The sequence below is a fragment of the Marmota marmota genome, unplaced genomic scaffold (assembly GCF_001458135.2).
Source record: "Marmota marmota marmota unplaced genomic scaffold, marMar, whole genome shotgun sequence".
Lineage (NCBI taxonomy): Eukaryota > Metazoa > Chordata > Mammalia > Rodentia > Sciuridae > Marmota > Marmota marmota.
The window spans coordinates 25,409,367-25,415,453 of NW_025999900.1; positions in this window are offsets into that span (position 1 = coordinate 25,409,367).

Genomic DNA, 6,087 nt, shown 5'->3' on the forward strand with positions numbered 1-6,087 from the left:
GAAGAGCATGAGGAAATAGATAGATAGATAAGGAGAAGAGCATGAGAAGATGAGTATAGAGAGAAGGGAAACTATGGAAATGGAAGGAGACCCTCATTGTTACACAAAGTTACATATAAGAGTTTGTGAGGGGAAAGGGGAAAAAAAAAAAAGCAAGGGAGAGAATTAAAACAACAGCAGATGGGGTAGAGAGGGAAGATGAGAGGGAAGGGGAGGGGGGATAGTAGGGGATAGGAAAGGTAGCAGAATACAACAGTCACTAATATGGTATTATGTAAAAATATGGATGTGTAACCGATGTGATTCTGCAACTTGTATTTGGGGTAAAAAATGGGAGTTCATAACCCACTTGAATCAAATGTATGGAAGATGATATGTCATGAGCTGTGTAATGTTTTGAACAACCAATAAAAAATAAATAAATAAATAAATAAATAAATAAAAAAGCACTAGCAAACCAGATGTACCTTCACCTCCTACAGAATTCTAGCATTGCTTACATCCTAGCTCATTTTCTGTTTTTATGACAAAATACCTGAGACTGGATATTCAATAAGGAAAAAAAGTTTATTTAGCTCACAGTTTTGGTAGTGGAAAATCCAAGATTGAATAGCCCCATCTATTTGACCTCTTATGAGGGTCTCATAGTGATGGTATCACAATGGTGAGAATGCATATAGAAGAGATCACATGGTGAGGCAGGAAGCTAGAGAGAGTCAGGGGACAGGCTTGCTCTTTCCATAATAACTCTCTCTTGAGGAAACTAACTGGGCCCCTTCGAAAGTGCACTAATTCCTACCAAGGGCAGCATTCCTCCTCTCAAAGACCTAATCATCTTTCGTTAGGCTTCACATTTTAAAGTTTCTACCATATCAACACCGCCACAAGGAGGACCAAGCTTCTAGCATGTGAACCTTTGGCAGGCACACTCAAACCATATCTAAACCACAGCAGCTCCCAAATCCAGCAGCTCTGGCTTAGCCCATAAAATGAATGGAAAATGTAGTAAAATGTAAAGTTTACATAGAATCATAGGAAGTGATACCTGGGAGAATATGATGAATCTTGTGCCCCTCACATGATAGGTGAGGATCCTAAGCCCCAGAAAGGGGAAAGTGACATACTCCAACTTAGTGGCAGAACTGGGGCCATATTGGTTAATAGCAAATGAGGAATATTCTCTTGTATATATGTACCAAATTTTCTTTATCCATTCATTTGTTGAAGGGCACATAGATGGGTTCCATAGCTTAGCTATTATAAATTGAGCTGCTATAAACATTGATGTGGCTGTGGCACTAGAGTATATACATAGGAGTGGGATAACTGGGTCAAATGGTGGTTCCATTCCAAGTTTTCTAAGGAATCTCCATGCTGCTTTCCAGAGTGATCACACCAATTTGTAGTCCCACCAGCAGTGTATGAGTATGCCTTTTCCCCCACATCCTTGCCAACATTTGTTACTTGTATTCTTGGTAATTGCCTTTCTGACTGGAGTGAAATGAAATCTCATTGTAGTTTTAATTTATATTTCTCTAAGTGCTAGAGATGTTGAACATTTTTTTAAACATTTGTTGGCCATTCGTATTTCTTCTTGTGGGGAAAAAGGTATACTCATACATCTCTGGTGGGACTGCAAATTGGTGCAACCACTATGGAAAGCAGTATGGAGATTTGGTCCATAACAGCTTTAGCTCGACACTGTAGTGCATACCTGTAATCCAAACAATTTAGGAGGCTGAGGCAGGAGGATCACAAATTTGAAGCCAGTGTCGGTGACTTAGCAAGACTCTGTTTCAAAAGAAAAATATCTGGGCATGTAACTCAGTGGTAGAGCATCCCTGGGGTCAAACCACAGTACTTAGGGGGAGAGGGAAGAAAGAAAGAAAAAGAGAAAAAAAAAAAAAAGAAAAGAAAGAAAAAGAAAACAGCTTTATAAATGTATTTTACATACCTATTGGTAAGAAGACTATATGGTAAACTGGGAGTAAAATTAATTAGCTATTGTGTGGAATGGTTTTGTGGATTTATTTAAAAACATAAAATCGACTTCTGTTTCTTGGTACATTTTTGACTGCTTACCCCTCCTCTTAATTTGCAAACATTTCCTTTTGCTCATATAATCAGCTGTCACATATTGTAAACTGAGAAAATCATAAAGTTAAGATTCTTAATGTTTGATCTCTAATTGTATGGCATTGTGTTTGAAACAGGAGTACTTTTATCTCCAACTAAATCCATGGTAGATTTTTTAAAAGGATTTTAGGATCCCCCCCCACCCCCCTTGGACATCTTCTCTCTTCAGATAAGATTCCAGTTCTCCAAACTAGAGTGGTAGTTATATGTAGAAGAGAAAGGTGTCAAGAGAAAGTGGCCCCAGGGAAACAGGAAATTAGAAAGAAATTGGTGCATCCCAACTAAGTACATTCATGTCTTCCTTTGAGGAATCACTGGGGTATTATTTGGATAAAACATGGCCTAGAACAAACGTGATGTTGACAGGGTCGGGAAGAAGGCAAGAGAACTGTAACACCTGCAGTTCACCTTTTCCTTTCTTCTCCCAAGAACATAGCAAATTTGCTGGCTGAGTTCACGTGGCTGAAAGCACATTTTCCCCTCACCTGGAGACCTGCTTGTGTCTCCCTGGGCTCTCAGCCAGTGGTTTGTGATAACAGGAGAACTTCATTTCTTCACTGATGGAGGGAAAAGAGTGAAGTCATGAAATCAGACTGGGTCTAAATCTCAGCTCTACACTTACTGGCTCTGTGCCTTCAGAGAAACTGCTAGACTTTTGGAGCTTTATTTGCCACAACTATAAACTTGAGATAATAATTTCTTAACTCTATGAAATCAGATGAGGCAAAATCTATAGAGCACTTAGCAGTTTCAGGCTTAGCAAAGGTGCTCAGTCCAGGTGAACTCCCCTCTCTTTCCTCCCTGCATTGGGCTGCCTCAGATCTTGTTCCAGGCTTTAGGGGCAGTCTGTTCTGGTGTCAGATTCTACCTGGCCTCTCTCTAAATCTTGTTTTATAAAATGTTATCTGCCTATAGTTTTAAAAGTGCTTGTAAGCTCAAGGTCTCACAGATATGTTCGCGCCTCTCTGCACTGCAGCCTCTCTACTGAACTCTGCCTTTATGATTCCATTGACAATCGTGGCTTTAACTCATATACAGGGAAGGCTCCTGAATCAATTTCCTGTCTTGATTCCTCAGGTCAGTCTTGATGTTCTAAGTAGAAACTCTACTATGTCCAGTGTGCCATTTTGCAAAAAGAGCCTGTGCAGCTTGTGAATACCTATTAGCCTCACTTTTTTTTTTTTTAATTTTATTTTTTAGTATCTTGTGGGTCCCTGTCTCTGCATCAGGATACAACAAAGAAGGGAAAGGAAGTAGTTCCTGCCTCAGGAATTCCTAGGTCAAAGGGCTCCAGGGTAACATTCATGCAAGCCCTGGATAGAAGCAGGTGTCACTAAAATGGAAAGAGATTTCCGAGTAAACACCATATAACCTTGGCCTTTCATGCTCTCAGTGGAGCCAAGAATAAACTACATGAGAGAGGAAAATGGAAAGAAAGTATATTTAAGAATAGAAAAAGAAGAGAAAAGCCATGAGAAAAGAGAAAAACAGAGGGTATAGGTATCACAGAAACACTCAGAACCTTGATATACTTAGAAATGAAATAAGTGCCAACTGGTCCAACCCCCATTGAACGCTTGAGTTTCTGTTACAATGTTTGTCACTGGAGAAGTTCCCAGAGAGGGGACCACAGCTCAGGACAAGTAGTCCTTGGCATAAGAGATGAAAAAGAATTTCAGCATGTATCCAGTCAGAGACACAGATTTACTTAGGAAAGCAGATACACATTCAAGGAAGAATGCCAGCCATCTTGAGAATGAGAAGCATTTGGGGTAAAACAAGGAATAGGCATTGAAGGGAGAATGCAGATCATCTTCAGATGTAAAGACAGAAACCCATTGGTCTGGAATATCAATATTCATAGAGAGACTGTAGCTAGGGTCTGAACTAGAGGTAGAATCAGGGTAGAGTTACATGATTTAGAAAGCATTTTAGGATTTTTTCCCCCTTATTGGACTTCTTCTCTCTTCATATAAGATTCCAGTTCTCCAAGTAGTTGTATGTAGTCTTGTATATGGCCTGTATCATGTTACTTGTTGTGAGTCAAGGGCACAAGCCAAGGACCTAGTCTAAGGATGTGGGCTGGCTTGTGATCTGTTTGTTTTGCATTTCAAAGGTTCATGGACAGTGCCCACTTTCCGATATGATATTCCAGTGGTACTTGAGCCCCTCTTTTTTTTTTTTTGGCCACACTCCTAGGGATTGAACTCTGGAGCGCTCTACCACTGAGTCACATCCCCAGTCCTTTTTATTTATTATTTTGAGACAGAATCTCACTAAGAAGCTGAGACTGGACTTGAACTTGTGATTCTTCTGCCTTAGCCTCCTAAGTTACTAGAATTAAAGATGTGCGCCACCATACCCAACTTGGGCACTTCTCTTTTGTGACTCAGTATATTTCTTTTTCTGCATCCCTAAATTCCTATCTCATTTTCACCTAGCTGTGAAGACACTTCTCTCTGAAAAACTCCATGGCTAGGAAACTCCCTGATGAATACTCTCAGGGCCATTCCACTCTAGACTAGGATAACTATGACAATGTTCATCAAATAGTATTTAGAACTTAATATTATCTTCTCATTCCTCTTCTCCCCTGGCCTTTAAATCCTTCCTGATTTGGGCCCTGCCTAGTTCTTGTACTTCATCCTTTGCCATTTCCTTCTTATGTACTGTGCCTGGTGGGGGCTTCTTTCCAGTTCCTGGAACACATCAAGCACATTCCTGCCCCAGAGCCTTCTGAATAGAATGCTTGTCCCCTACTCTTTGCGTGAAATTTAGATTTCCATTCATGTGACATCTTTTTGGAGGAGCCATGGTGGATGACCATAGCTAAAATAGGCCACTCTTATAAAGCTAAATTGGATGACATTAAAAAAAAAAAAATCTGCATGGGAGCTGGGCATGGTGGCACAGACCTGTAATTCCAGTGACTCTGGAGGCTAAGGCAGGAAGATGGTAAGTTTGAGGCCAGCAGGGGTAATTTAGTAGGACTCTATATAAAATAAAATAAAACAAAAGGGCTTGTAAAGGTGGTCAACTTTATGCTTTGAATATAGCCCTTACTGCTCTGCCACTGCAACTTATTTTGAAAATGGATGTTTCTTTCTTTCCCTCTCTCCCTGCTCCTCCCTAATCTCTCCCCCTCCCTAATCTCGGGGAAATAGGATTACCTTTTTTCCCTATCCTAGGCAGAGTTCTTGAGTACACACCCACCATAGGAATGAAGTAATCCAAGACTTTGGGGATGGTACCAGAAATTACTATCTCTCAAATTAAAAGTGAATTACGACTCAGAGAACCCATGAAATGTAGCCTTTGAATTACCTCTTTAAAAGCCCCCTGTTCCCTTTGATGGGCAGTGTAAGGAACAGTGGAAAAGCTCTGTAAACTCAACAAGCCAAAACAACCGTTTACCCAGTCTGAGATTTTATTAGCAGGACCGTAGCAGTCAGTCGCAGAAGAGAAGGAGGAGAGAGGGAGGGAGGGAGAGAGAGAGAGAGAGAGAGAGAGAGAGAGAGAGAGGAGAAGGAGAGAGAAAGGAAGAGAGGGGGAGAGTAAGAGAGGTAAAGTAAGAGAGAGAGGAAAGTAAAAGAGTAAGAGGGGAGAGTAAGAGAAGAGAGAGAGAGAGAGAGAGAGAGGGTGAGAGGAGGAGAGAGAGAGTAAGAGCGAGCACGAACAGGGTGTTGATATTTATGGGCTTAACACAGGATGAGGAGGAGCAAGTCGAGTGGGCTGTTACTTCTTCATTGCCCGAGAGTTGGCGCCACTTCAGGGACTGGAGATGTGCCATTCAAAGTTCGTGCCATTCACAGGGATTGGAGGTGATGATTCGCGCACCATTCAGTGCGTCATGGACCCGAGCTCCCAGAAGAGAAGCACTCTGGGCGCCATCTTTACCAACAGGCAGAATCACCATGTGCCTCTGGGACAGGAGTCCTCTGTGCTTCTCCC